The sequence below is a fragment of the Narcine bancroftii genome, chromosome 7 (assembly GCF_036971445.1).
Source record: "Narcine bancroftii isolate sNarBan1 chromosome 7, sNarBan1.hap1, whole genome shotgun sequence".
Classification (NCBI taxonomy): Eukaryota; Metazoa; Chordata; class Chondrichthyes; order Torpediniformes; family Narcinidae; genus Narcine; species Narcine bancroftii.
The window spans coordinates 204,924,239-204,938,888 of NC_091475.1; the positions used below are offsets into that span (position 1 = coordinate 204,924,239).

Sequence of the window (14,650 nt, forward strand, 5' to 3'; positions counted from 1 at the left end):
AAGAAGAAATGGAGCATTACTAGAGGGTTAAGAGGCAGGAAGGGTTTAGTATTAGCATTTTGCTAGGAATATATAGGTCAGCACAGCATCGAGGGCCAACAGGCCTGTACTGTGCTGTGATTTTCAGTCTATCTATAAGTCTGATACTAGTTGATGGGATTAGTGCAAGATCATTGTGTAGATGGGAACTTGATTGATAACATGATCAGATGAGGCGCCTGTTCCCATGCTCTAAATTCGATGACACATGAGTCTAATTGATCGCAAAACATTTCGGCACCTCAAGACTTCTCTCGTCAGAAGAGATACAGGAGTATCAGAGCCTGAACCATCAGGCTGAGAAACAGCTTCCTCCCACAGGCAGAGAGACTGAGGAACAACTGAATGAACAGTTCACACAAACCCTCCGAGACTCTAGTATTTATTGGACAATATTTATTTTGTTTATGTATATGTATACCTTGTCTGTATGTGTGTTATGTCTGGTTTTGCGTGTGCATGTACTTTGCACTGAGGGCCGGAAAATGCTGTTTTGTTTGGTTGTACTTGTACAATCAGATGATAATAAACTGACTTGAACTATGGCAAAAATTTATTCCTTTTAATTTTGGGTGTGTTAAATAGCTATTACATTTTGCCAACATTTCAGATCAAAGAACTCAATGAAAACAATTGCAAAGCAAGAGCCATCCTTGCTTTAAGAAATCTCTCTCCTGGCTCATGTCCTTCAAGAGGTATGAAAACCTTGTCTGGGTGCTTTGCGTACCCTGCCACTTGTTGGGAACATTCCTGTCAACACACACATGTAAGGACCAGGGTGAAATATCACAGCCACGCTTTCAGGCGGTCACGTCAAACAAGGTGGGGGTTGGGAAGCAGGGGAGGGGGTTGGTGGGGGAGAGGGGGATTTTGACCGGAGGGAGTGCGATTGAATCTGCTGGGGAAACCCCTCGAGCACAGAGTTGGATGATCGTGCTCCATGAATGTGGCTGGTCCTAAATTTTCCATGCTCAGCAGTAGACCTCAGTAAATATAGTTAATACAAGGTTGGATTTTTTTTTTACTAAGCAGGGGAATTAAGGGATATGGGGAAAAAGCAGGTAGGCTGGCCACAATGCCGCCACCGATCATCGAGACGTCCCAACCACTGCCGTTGATCCCCGGGCCAGAGGAACACTCACTGGTGAGTCAGTGGGCTTCTATCTCCCTGGTCACTGGAGCTCCAGACGCCCAAGTCACGACTCCGAATCCTCGCCTAGGCCTACTGCACACGCATTCCGTAGGGTGGCCATTCCAAAGGAGGACATGGTCATACGTGACCATATATTATCATTTAAATGTTATAGAAAAACAACAAATGCAAACACACTGTATATATGGTAACCACATGCAGGTCACGAGGAGAACCTATAAACTCCTTACAGACAGCACCGGATTTGAACCTGGGCCGCTGCCACTAAGAAGGTGTCATGTTAAGCGCTACGCAGAATGAGTGGGATAACTGCTTGGTTAGGTACACCCTTCCATTTTTTTTTTCCCAGTGATATACACTAACCTTTCCCATTTGCCTGGGAAAATAAACCAAATTTTGGTTTGGTGTCCATTCTGAAAATCAATGTTCTCCTATCTTTCGAATGGGACTCGCACCCACTGCTTTCTGTGACTACTTCCCACCAAGGCTCCGTTGACAACAAGGAGATCCTTCTTTTAATATTATTTAGAGATGCAGCGCGGTAACAGGCCCCTCTGGCCTACAGGCCCGCACCTCCCAAATACAACCATGTGGACCCATTAATCTACTGACCCCGTACTTCTTTGGAATGTGGGAGGAAACCGGAGACCCGGATGAAACTCCCGGAGAGGACAGGGAGAATATGGTAACTCCTGGCAGACATCCCCGGATTTGAACCTGGGTTACAGCAGTTGTATTAGCATCATGTAATATGATGCGAGAGTAACCACCTGATTCTCAATGTGGTCAAGACAAAGGAGATTATGGTGGACTTCAGGAGGACCAGGAATGAACAGCCTTCACCACATATCAATAACTCTGAAGTGGAAAGAGTGGAGAGCACCAGGTTCCTTGGAATTCATTAACTAGTGATGTACACACAACATCTCCTCACTTGTCAGGATGGCACTACAGCGAATGCTCTTCCAGAGAAGATTGAAGCAGCAAGGCTACTGGCCACAATCATGTCAACCTTCTACAGGAGCTCTATTGAGAGTGTCAATGTGATATGGTTGCTGCAGAGAAATGGATCGGGGGTCAATCCACAGAACCATACGAGTAGCAGGGAGGATCAATGGAGTCCCCCTCCCCTCATCAACGTGATCTACCAGGATCATTGTCAGAAGAAGGTAAGCAAAATCAGTGAGGACCCCTTCCACCCCATGCACAGCATCTTCCAGCTGCTCCCGTAGGGAAAGAGATCCAGGAGGATCAGAGCCAGCACCACCAGGCTAAAGAACAGCTTTTTCCCATGGGCAGGGAGAATGCTGGACGACCGAAGGAACTGCTCGCACTGACCACCCGAAACTCTCATACTGACAAAACAGTATATAATTATATATTTGTACACATGCCGATGAATACTTGTCCTGCATATGTATTGTTTGTCTGTATGTGTGCTCTGTCTGGCTGTGTGCTAGCGTGTCTTGCACTGAGGACCGGAGAATGTTGCTTTTGTTGGGCATTACCAGTTGCCCCAATAAACACAAGGATGAAGACTGAGGGGAGCAATAGGCTTTATTGTCCAGAAGACTTGAGTTGGCCCGGATCCAAGCTAGGGAAGTGCAGGGAAGGGAGAGGTAGCCCAATCTTTATGGCCTGGGTCCCAGGGGAGAGTGTCATCAGGGGGCAGCCCAGCCCGAGCCTTTAATGGCCAATAAGTGCATACAATCCATACCATTACAGCTTTGTAAGGTTGTACTTGTACAATCAGATAATAACAAACGACTTCATGTGAAAATAAATATTCAAGCACACAATTTTCCTTGGAATGTAATCCCTTCACATATTTATTCTAATCACCTTGATTAAACAAAAAGGCAGTGCATCATAGTGTGAATTTACTTTATTGATCTTTTGCTAAAGCCCTCTTTAAAATAGCAACAATATTTCAGTTTCCTGAAAATATGGCAGGGACAGCACTGATTTTAAATGTAGAGCACAATTTACGACCCAGCCAGTGTAATTGTTTCCGACTTAAGATTACTTGCAAAAGCAATCTTGCACGACCGATAGATTGACTCAGCAGAAATAACTCATTCTGGCTGGTTACATCACTGTCTGGTTCGGAGGTGCCAGCGCGCAGGACAGGAGAAAATACTCCAGGGGGTTGTTGACTCGGCCTGTGGCATCACGGGGCACCAGCCATCACTCCACCCAGGACGTCTACATGAAGGCAGTGTCTCAAGAAAACAGCCTCTATCCTCGAGGACCCTCACCACCCAGGTCACACCCACCTCACGTTGCTCCCATCGGGAAGAAGGGGCAGGAGCCAGAAGATGAGCAGTGCTCAGCGGCACGACGACAGCTTCTTCCCCTCCGCCGTCAGATTCCTGAATGATCAATGAACCACAGACCTCATTTATTAAGGTGGTTTATATAAATGTTGGCATTGTGATGCCGCAGCAAAGCAACAAATTTCAGGATGATCGTTTCTGATTCTGAACTCAATGAATATCTCTTCCGTAAGGCTACTCAGTTTCCACCAAAATGACCCTCCACTAATTCTTTTCTTAAACCCTTGTTATGTACAGTAAAACACCTGGCATGCAGCATCTATGGGGACTGATAGATGCTGGATAAGTGTATTTACCGGTTGCTTGAGACTCACCCTAACGATGCCGAACTAATACACCTGCATTAAGAAAAAATATTTAAAAGACCAAAATAAGCTTCTTCCCAGGGGCAGTGATTGACCAAAGGAACTGCTCACCCTAACCATCCAAGGCTCTCATATGTACAAAATAATATTTATTTATTTGTATAGATGAAATACATGTCCTGCATATGCACTGTCTGTATGCGTGTTACGTCTGGTTGTGTGTCTGTGTGTCTTGCACTGAGGACCAGAGAACGCTGTTTCCTCAGGTTGTACGTGAACAATCAGACGTCAATAAATTTGACTTGACAAAACTATACTGTACTTACAATGAACAAACTGCACTTGCATGAATATATGAATCTTGAAGCGTTTTACTTTATTCTGACATTCTTTGAAAACATTTAACCATCGCTGCATCTGCAGATTCCTCCCCCTACACAGAACCGCCTGAAAGACAAACAATAACATTATATATAATTAACCGCAACCCCCCACCAAGTTCAGGGATAAAACCTCTGACATGGGGCAACTCTTACTATGTATATCTCTTTACTGTACTATGATAAGGCGACACTTTATGAGATACACCGCAATGGCGAGCGGCCTCAAACAGCGACGCCATTGCTGTTTCACACAACTTTATTCAAACAGCGGCTATGAGCAAAGCCTGACCAAGGCCCTCCGCCGACTGAATACTTGCTCCCATCTTCACCAAAGGTTGACATGTTACTTCAGAGAACCATTACTTTTACAAGGTAATTTTTATCTATTATTTATTCCTATTTATTTAAAATGCTAACTTCATTTTCCTTGACTTTTTCCCTCCAGTGGTTTAATTGTATTATTACCATCAACATTCAAAGTGTCATTTTAAAAGAACATTATTCCCAGATGTTGTCCATCATTCCTTCCTTGCCATCCTTCAGAAGGTAGCTGTGGACTACATTCATGAATCATTTCAAAATATTTATGTAGATTTATTTTGTATTATATCTTCATATATATATCTGATTATTATCTGTGATTTGTCAGCGCAACATCATGTGCTGAAAGGTCTGTACTGTGTAGTAATGTTCCATGTCAGTGGTTCTCAACCTTTTTCTTTCCACTCACATACCACTTTAAGTATTCCCTAGGCCATCGGTGCTCTGTGATTAGTGAGAGATTGCTTAAGGTGGGATGTGGGTGGAAAGAAAAAGCTTGAAAACCCATTTTAATCATCCCTCGTTGACTCGTTATGTGCATGGTTTCAGAACTCCAAAGGAAATGGGCTAATGGCAATTTTTCTCGAGCAAAATATTTCAATAACAATTGGGTCTAGAGCAGTAGTTCTCAACTAATCACAGAGCACCGATGGCATAGGGATTACTTAAGGTGGGATATGAGTGGAAAGAAATAGGTTGAGAACCACTGCTCTATGTTATATTATGCTGTGTGTGTATGTGGATGCACCATGTTCTGCTGTCTCGTCTGGTTATGTGTGTAGAGTCAGATGATAATAAATTTGAACTTGATCTGCTTCCAGTTGCATTATTCCAATACCAAGAATTACTAGAAATGTGTGTGAGGTGTCCATAAGAATTTGGAGCAAGATCGTGCCAATCTGCCTCAAGCCTCTTTTGCTAAATACAAAAAAATCCTCACGGTTGATCTGATCACAGGGACAGCACAGTATCAGCACCTTCCGCCCCTAAGCCCACTGCTACCCAAATGCATCAATGAACCTACAACCCCTGTACATTTTGAAGGGTGGGAGGAAATCGGAGCACCCAGACATGGGGAGAATGTACAGACTGCTTGCAGACAGCACAGATATGAACCCCGGTCCTAACTGCTGGTGTTCAAACAGCATTGCACTAACCATGTCTTCCTGTGTTTGGCCTGTTTCCTATTCTGCTCTTTCTGACTATGGTCTTCTCCATTGTACCAATAAAGTTCAAGGAACTATTCATCTTCTGACTGAGCACTTTACAGCCTTCCAGACTCAACAGTGAATGCACCAATTTTAGATTATCATTCATTCCAATCTAGCACTCAAGTAATTGTTTCTCCTTCTTCCAACATATTGGAATTAATTCTACTGAACCAGGATATTGAAGACCCTCCTTCAGATAGTGCTACAAAGACCTATGATAATCTTTTATTTTCCCACCACAAAGAACAAAGTCCATTTTGGTTCTCTGATCATTCCATCAATCTCATGGCCTCATTTATTGTGTGGCAATCTAAGGTCTCACACATTCATACATTCACATGATTATTCCCTCAGGGTTGGTCAAGAAGCAACAAACTCTGAGCGTTTGCATCCCCCTCTGCAATTGGATCCTTGACTTCCTCATCGGAAGACCACAGTCAGTAAAAATTTGAAACAAAGTCTCCTCCTCTCTGATCATCAAGAAAAGTGCTTCTCAAGGATGCATGCTTTGCCCACTGCTCTACTCATTATACACCCATGACTGTGTGGCCAGACATAATTCCAATGCTATCTACAAATTTGCTGATGACATCACAGTTGTCGGCAGAATCTCAAACGGCAATGAGGAAGCGTTTAGGAGGGAGATAGATCAGTTCATTGAATGGTGTCCTGCCAACAATCTTGTGCTCAACGTTAGCAAAACCAAGGAGATGATTGTGGACTTGGAGGAAGTCAGGGGAACATCAAGGGCTCAGTAGTGGAGAGGGTCAAGAACTTCAAATTCCTGGGTGTCAACATCTCTGAGGATCTGTCCTGGAGCCTCCATGTTGAAGCAGTTGTGATGAAGACTCGCCAGCGGCTAAACGTTGTGAGGTGTCTGAGGAAATTCAGTATGTCACTGAAGATTGTCATAAACCCTGGCTCATTGCATCATTGCCTGGTATGGAGCCATCAACTCTGAGGACAAGAAATAACTTCAGAAGATCGTTAACTCGGCCTGCAACATCAAAGGCTCCAGACCTCACTCCATTGAGGACATTTACAAGAGGCGGTCTTTAAAAAACAGCTTCTATCCTCCAAGATTCCTACCACCCAGGCCATGCCCTCTTCACTCTGCAACCATCAGGAAAAAGGTACAGGAGCCTAAAGACAGGCATTCACCGGCACAAGGACAGCTTCTTCCCCGCTGCCATCAGATTCTTGAATGATCAATGAACCAAAGACACTGCCTTACTTTTCGTGCGCTATATATTTTTTTCTTTCAGAGATGTGTAGTAAGATGGTTATAATATGAATGTTTGAACAGTGACGCTGGTGCAGAGCCTCAAATTTCATGACTTGTTCATGACAATAAATTCTGATTCTGATTCTGACATTCACCAATTACAGGAAGGATGTAGATGCTTTGGAGAAGGTGCAGAATAAATATACCAGGATGTTTCATGGATTGGATAAAATGTCTTATGAGTAAAGTTTGACAGGTTTAGGGGGCTTTTCGCTTTAGAGCAACGAATAATGAGATTGTGGAGCGCTGTCGGTCAGAAGCAAACACACAAAACCTAAAGACTGTACAACAGGCTTTATTCGAAGTAAACCTCCACAGAGCTGCTGTGAGCTCTGAGACTGACTTCGAAAGGGCCGGCTCAGGCTTATATCCTGGAGGGTGATTGACACCCGACCGGGTGGGGCTTGGTCCATTCAGGTCGGCTGATTGACAGTTGGCCAGGTGTTGACTTGTCCCCATGCTCTTCTGCAGGTACAGAGGTTGCCCCCTGCAGTAGACTCAACAGAGGAGCATAGATAGAGTGGACAACCAGCACCTTTTTACCCTGGGGCAACCAGCGAAAATACCAGAGGACATCAATTTACAGTGAGCGGAGGAATGTTTAGGGGAGATGTCAAAGGTAGTTTTTAACACACACAACAAATGGTAGGTGCCTCGAATACTTTGCTGGAGATGGTGGTGGAAGCTGGAACGATGGGAGCATTTAAAAGATTGTTAGAAATGCACATGAAAAATGTAAGGAATAAAGGCTGAGAATGAGAGGTGAGGAAAAATGATTGTATCATAGGCTGAAGGCCTGTATTTTTCTGTAATATTCTGTTTTCAAACTCATTTCTGATATTCTGGCCACCCACGGAGTCTGATTAAAAGACTCGCTCATCTTTGGGATGTTGGGAAGAAGAGAGAGGACCCTCAGGACAAGGTGTAAACTGCACTTCATTAACACCAAGTGTCAGGAACGAAGGTGGGCTACTGAACCTGATTGCTCTGCCGCCCATTCTGTTCTGATCTCCTCCCCACCAAAGACCTGTCCCTCGATCTCTCTGCACCTCCCTCTCCCATTCATTCCAACTTTGTCCTGCTGCATGAGATATGCAGACAGAAATGTTAACTCTCTCTCCTCAGACGGCAGCAACGAGAACGGAGCATGCACTGGGTGGTGCGGATCCCTGATAATTGCTGCTGCTCTCCAATGGCAGTCTTCCATGTTGATGTCTTCAGTGGTGGGGTGAGAGCTTTGCCTGTGATGTTCCGGGCTGCATCCGTAACATTTATAGAGATTTCATCTCAGATGTATTGGTGCCCCCATATCATGCCTTGATTGCCTAGGAAAAGGAATCGACATATTAAAAAAACTCATCCCACCCCAGCCACAGACTGTTCTCCCCTCCTCCCATCACGTGTGAGCTCATGCACCATCAGACTTAAGGACAGTTTCTCTCCTGCTGTCATCAGACTCCTGCATGAACCTCACGCCAGGTGAATGATATTGCCTTTGCTCTGCACTAACTGATCTCTCTCTCTCTCTCTCTCTCTCTCTCTCTCTCTCTCTCTGATATTGTGCTGCACTAAGTAGATGTTGACTAGCAAGACTGCCCACAAAACAAAATCCTCACTGAACCTAAGACATTGGAGCATAAATAGGCTATTCAGTCCATCAAGTCTGCCCCGCCAATTAATCATGAATGATCCATTTCCCCACTCAGCACCACTGCCTGGCCCTCTCCCCATAACCTTTGATTCACTGGCTAATCAAGCCAGTCTCTGCCTTAAATGACCTGGCCTCCACAACCACCTTGGGCAACAAATTCCACAGATTTACCACCCTCTGGCTAAAGAAATTCCTCCTCATCTTTGTTCTAAGTGGACACCCTTCAATCCTGAAACTGTGCCCTCTTGCCCCAGACTCTCCCACCATGGGAAGCAACCTTTCTACATCCACTCTGTCCAAGCCTTTCAAGATTCAAAATGTTTCAATGCGATCCTCCTCATTCTCCAAAATTCCAACGAATACAGGCCAAGAGCTGTCAAATGCTCCTCATGTGATAACCCGTTCATTCCCGGAATCATCCTAGTAAATCTCCTTTGAACACTCTCCAATGTCAGCACATCTTTTCTTTAACGAGGAGCCCAAAACTGCTCACAATACTTGAAGAGAGGTCTCACCAGTGCCTCATAAAAGCCTCTACCTCACACTTTTATATTCTCTATTGCACTTAAAATAAATACCAGCATTGACAATAAACACATGACAATAAACTTGGATGGATTCCATCCATCAATGTGACAGAGCCAACCTGTTGTGTGGGACAATGGCTTCATTCTTACTGACCAGCATCATTTGGAGTAAAAGCACAAAATGCCGGAGAAACTCAGCAGTTTAAGCAAAGATAGCAAAGGTAAAAATACAGAACTGACATTTCGGGATTGAGCCCTTCATCAAGGTGTGAGAGAATGCCGGCAGGTATCTGAACAAAAGATGGAGGGGGGAGGTAAAGGCAGGAGGTGATAGGTGGAGAAGGGAGGGAGGGGACAGCAGCGAGCAGAGGGAGAAGGGATGGCAGGGTGGGTATGGGGGAAGGGAGGGGAGACCTAACAAGACTGGAAAGAGGAAGAGAAAGAAGGCGAGCATCATTTTAGCATCACTTGGAGGAGGATGTTAGGACTAAGAAAATGAAACAGAGGTGGCAAATAAAGAGAAAGAAAAGTTGGGAGTTAGACCTTGTAGGCAGCAAATCAGATAAGGATGATGTTGTGAATAATCAACATTGAGAAGAACCTGTACAAAACAAAGCAGATTTGGAATATGTAATATTTCTGCTTGTCAATCTTAAGGAGCCATGTCAATATCATTATCCCTTGTGCCTAAGGGAAAGAGATGAAGGGTGTCTGCTTAGAACAGAGATGCAGAGGAATTTCTTTAGCAAGGGGGTGGTAAACCAATGTAATTTGTTGCCAGGAGGCTGGGTCAATAGGTTTATTTAAGACAGAGATTTATTGATTCTTGCTTAGCCAGGTCATCCTAGGTCATGGAGAGAAGGCCGGGTCTTGGGGCTGAGGGGGGAAATGATGAAACAACAGATGGAATGTTAATTCATCCGTGCAAAAGACACCAAAAAACTTGGTACCAAAGCATCTCCTGACAGATTCTATGAGGTAAAAACTTATTTTTTTCCCATAAATAACAGACTGAATTCACACAAGTTCCTAAACTGAATGAGAAGAGATGATTCATGTTCCCGATATGGACTGCCTGCGACAAAAGGTAACTAATGTCTGCCTTGAGTTTAGTCATTCTACATGTTGTTTGCAACACTTCCTATTGCCTTTCAAATAACGTGGAGGTGCAGCCTGCCCATTTAAGGGGAGCTGAGGAGGAATTTCTCCTTTCAAATCATCGACATGGATTCTGCAGGATGGAAACAGTTCGAGTTCAAATTCAAGTTTATTATCATCCGATTGTACAAGCACAACCTGTCGCAACAGCGTTCTCCGGTTCTCGAAGCAAAAACATGCAGTTACACAACCAGACATAGCACACATATAGGCAATTATGCAGTACCTAGATACATATATAAAATTTAAATGGTCTCGGATGGTTTATAAAAGCAGTTTCTTTGTTCACTCAGCATTCAAAATGTACTGGGGGTGTCGGTTAATCAGTCATGAAGAACCTTGTGCGCTGTTTGAATGAAAGAAATGGAGTTCTGCATAGTGTATTTCCCCATTCAGCACCAACATGTGACTAGTTCCTGCCCACTGAACCTTCCAGGAGTTTGTCATTTTAAATTTTAACGTAAATTTGATTTTAATTTTAACAATGCAACGCAGTGTAAAGTCCTTCTGGCCGATGAAGCTCATGCTACCCAGTTAGTCCCAATTAACTTTATGTTTTGGAGGGTGGGAGGAAAGCAGAGCAGCAGGGGAAACCCACACAGATACGGGGAGAATGTGCAAACTCTTAACGAGTTAAGAGGAAAGCAGAGCAGCAAAGGATTCGAACCCGGGTCCCCGCCACTGCAATAGCCTTTCACTAACTGTGCGTCACCAAGTTAAAAAAAAGTCATTTCACACGCATGTCAATAACTGTACCATGTCTTATCACGAAAGGATCCATACAAATGCAAGTTTTGCTTTCTATTGGCACCCCTTGGAAGTCGACAGAATTGGCAACAGTTCCTCTATTCCCTGCAGGCGCTGCTCGTCCAGCTGAGTTTTTCCAGCAGATCGGTTCTGGCCATTTCTTTTTCCTCGCTGTGGTGGAACAATTTCAACTATTCAGAAAAGTTTGGATCGGGAAGGCTAAGGAGGGTCTGGGTGCAGGTCAATGGGACCAGCCGGAAAAATAGTTTGGCCTCAACTAGATGGGACAAAGAGCCTGTTTCTGTGCTGAGGTGTTCTATGATTCTGTGGTACCTTTGCTGTTTAACCAGAGGGTTGTGGGTTCAATCCTTGCTTCAGAGGTGTGGCGTCAAATTCAGGCAATCACTCACTCTGCGTGACACGGCACTGCTGCAATGTTAAATCAAGCTCCAGGCTCTCTGTCGGATGGATGCATCAGGCCACACTAAGTCAAAGACCAATCAAACTCTGCCCATTTTTTTGCTTAATATTTATAACCCAGGGATGGGAACTACAGTTCTTTGCTCTTACTGTTGATCCTTTAATGTTCTTAATATTAGAGGAGTCACAAAGCACAGAAAGGACCATTCGGCCCAACTCATCTATGCTGTCCAAGTTACTATTCTAGGCTAGCCTCATTTGCCTACATTTGGTCCTCAACCATCTAAACCCTTCCACTCCATATATCCATATAGAATTAGGAGCAGGAGTTGGTCGCCCAGCTCATCGAACCTGCCCCGCCTTTCAATAAGATCATGGCTGCTGTGTTGATGGACTCATCTCCACCTTCCTGCCTTTTTTCCCCATATCCCTACTATGTAAAAATCAATCCAGCCTTGTCTTAAATATATTAATTGAAGTGGCCTCCACTGCTTCAAGGGGCAGTGAATTCCACAGATTCACCACCCTATGGGAAAAGCAATTCCTCCTCATCTCCATCCTAAATAAACTACCCTGAATCTTGAGGCTCTGTCCCCGAGTTCTGGTCTCCCCCACCAATACAAACAACTTACCTACCTCTACCTTATCCATGCCTTTTATATGTTTCTATAAGATCCCCTCTCATTCTTCTAAGTTCCAGCGAGTATAAACCCAGATGATCCAATCTCTTCTCACAGGTTGACACCTTCATCTCTGGAATCAACCTGGCGAACCTCCTCTGCTCCCCACCCACTCCAAAGCCTTCCTCAAGTAAGGAGACCAGAACTACAAGCAATACTCCAGATGCTGCTTCACCAGCACCTTGTTCAGTTCCAGCATAACCTCCCTGCTCCGAAATTCATTCCCTCTGGCAATGAAGGAGATCACGCAGAGTTTTTGCAGGAGCTTTTACAAGAGTGCTCAAAGACTCATGATGGATTGTTATTTGCAAAAGGCAACAAATGTAACAACAGGCAGCTCTGTCTGGAAAAGAGCATTTACTGTCCGGAAAGTCATGTGGCAAGCAGAGAGAGATCAGTTCCAGAGGGACAAGTTGGCAAGCTTTGGAAGACGGCCTGGTCAAAGGAGAAGACTGGCTGTCTGGTGTTTCCCTTGGAATAGGAGAAACAGAAAGGAACTCTGTGGTGACCTGAAGCAAGAAAAACTCTCTCTCTCAGAAAACCAACAAGAACCCTTCTGAGTGGTAACTATTGACCTGTTAAGCACCAAAGCCTGGTGAACTTTATTAATGGTAACTTCTGTGCACAGTATAACAATTGCCTGCAACCAGTGAGATTGTGAACCAAAGATCTTTGTTGAACTTACACACACATTACACACACATGCACTTAGCATTAGAGGGGGGTTAAGTAGGTTAAATGAGTCAATAGAGATAAGTTAAAGTTTGATTCTATTTTCATGTTCAAAGATAATTAAAAGCATCTTTTGTTTAAGTAACCCTTTGTCATGGTGCATATCTATTGCTGCTGGGTTTTGGGGTCCTTTGGACTTGTAACAATACCGACTATATTTTCTTTATTCCAGCTAAGGACCACCCTCTGAATGAAAAAGTTGCCCTTCAAATATCGCTTACATCATTTTCGTCACAATCCCCACTAGCTCTGAAATTACTGACGCTGGGAAAGTGTATGTGGGCATTCAGGTTATCAGTACAACTCAGGCATTTATAAACCTCAATATAAGTGTGGTGATACACCACTAGCCTACTGCAGGGGGCGATCTCTGTACCTGCAGGAAGATCACCGAAGGACAGACCACACCTGGCCGGCTGTCAATCAACTGCATGGGCTATAATCCTGGGCCAGCCCCTCCTGAGCCAGTCACTCCAGAGCCACCAGTACAGCTACCACTGTAGCAGTCATTTAACTGAATAAAGCCTGTTGTACGGTCCTCAAGTTTTGTGCCTGCTCACTGCTGTATCAGGGCATCACAATAAGATAACCACTCAGCCCCCCAGACTCTGAAGAATAAAGACCTAGCCTATCTCAACACTTCCGATCCCTGAAATTCTCTAGTCCTGGCAACATCTTGGCAAATCTCCTCTGCACCCCTTGATCTGTTTCTCCCACGGAGGAGTGAATCTGTTGAATTCTCTGCCCAGTTAATTAGTAGAGGCCGCCTCATTCATTGCGCTCAAGCACGTTTTGAATAATTGAAGATTTATGGGGAGCAGACAGATAGGTGAAGCTGAGTCCATAGACAGATCAATCACAATCGTAATGAATATCAATGCAGGTTTGATGGGCCAGACGACCTCCTCCTGCCCTTATTTCTCATGATATCCTCCCTTTAGATAGGTGGCCAGAACTGCACACAATAATCCAAGTGTGGACTCACTAGTGGCTCGTACAGTTGTAACACGAGGTCCCAACTTTTGGCCTCAGTACCCTGCCAATCATGGTTTAGCTTCATGAATGAGATTTAGAATGAGGGCTGTCCACGTCTGCTGCAGGCTTGCTAGTGGTCGACGAGGCCAATGTGGGACAGACGTGCCCGGCTGCAAGCGAAATTCTGTTCTGAGTTTGGTGCTGCTGTGTCACGGTTCTTCCTCCATCCCCTTTTGTCCTCAACACCAGCCCTGCGTGCGTTCTCAAAGGAGGAGACAGACTGGTGAATGGTGTGTTACCAGGTCGCGTGATTGGAGGCCAGAGCAGACCCCTGGGGATGGTCAATGTGATGGGCACCAAGGGACTTCTTCAGAGTCCTCGTACTTATTTTTTGGAGCCCTTCTGTCATGCTGGCCAGTGGAGAGTTTGATGTACAGGCAGGCAGTGATCCTCCATTCTAGAGACGCCCCCTTCCCAGCATAGCTGTGTCTTTAACAACATGGTCTCGATGCTGGTAACCTTGGCCAGTTCGAGGACTTTAGTGTTGGCGGCGAAGTCACTCCAGTGGATGTTAAGGATGGTGAGGCGGGAGCGCTGCTGAAGTGCTCAAGGAGCTGTAGGTGGTGACGGTAGGTGACCCACGATTCGGAGCCATACAGGAGGATGGTCAATACAACGGCACTGTATGCCTGAACTTTGTGCCTTTCTTCAGATGCTTGTTGTTCCA

At 44.7% G+C, this 14,650-nt stretch overlaps 1 long non-coding RNA gene across 1 annotated transcript in view; it reads right to left on the reverse strand.

Annotated features, from left to right (window-relative positions):
• Positions 1 to 3,459: 3,459 nt before the first annotated feature.
• The window catches only part of LOC138740158 (uncharacterized), a 42,855-nt gene continuing 31,664 nt past the window's right edge, over positions 3,460 to 14,650 (reverse strand). Inside the window, exon 3 of the long non-coding RNA XR_011342714.1 lies at positions 3,460 to 8,358. This is a non-coding gene — a long non-coding RNA (uncharacterized lncRNA). The remainder of the gene's footprint in view (positions 8,359 to 14,650) is intronic.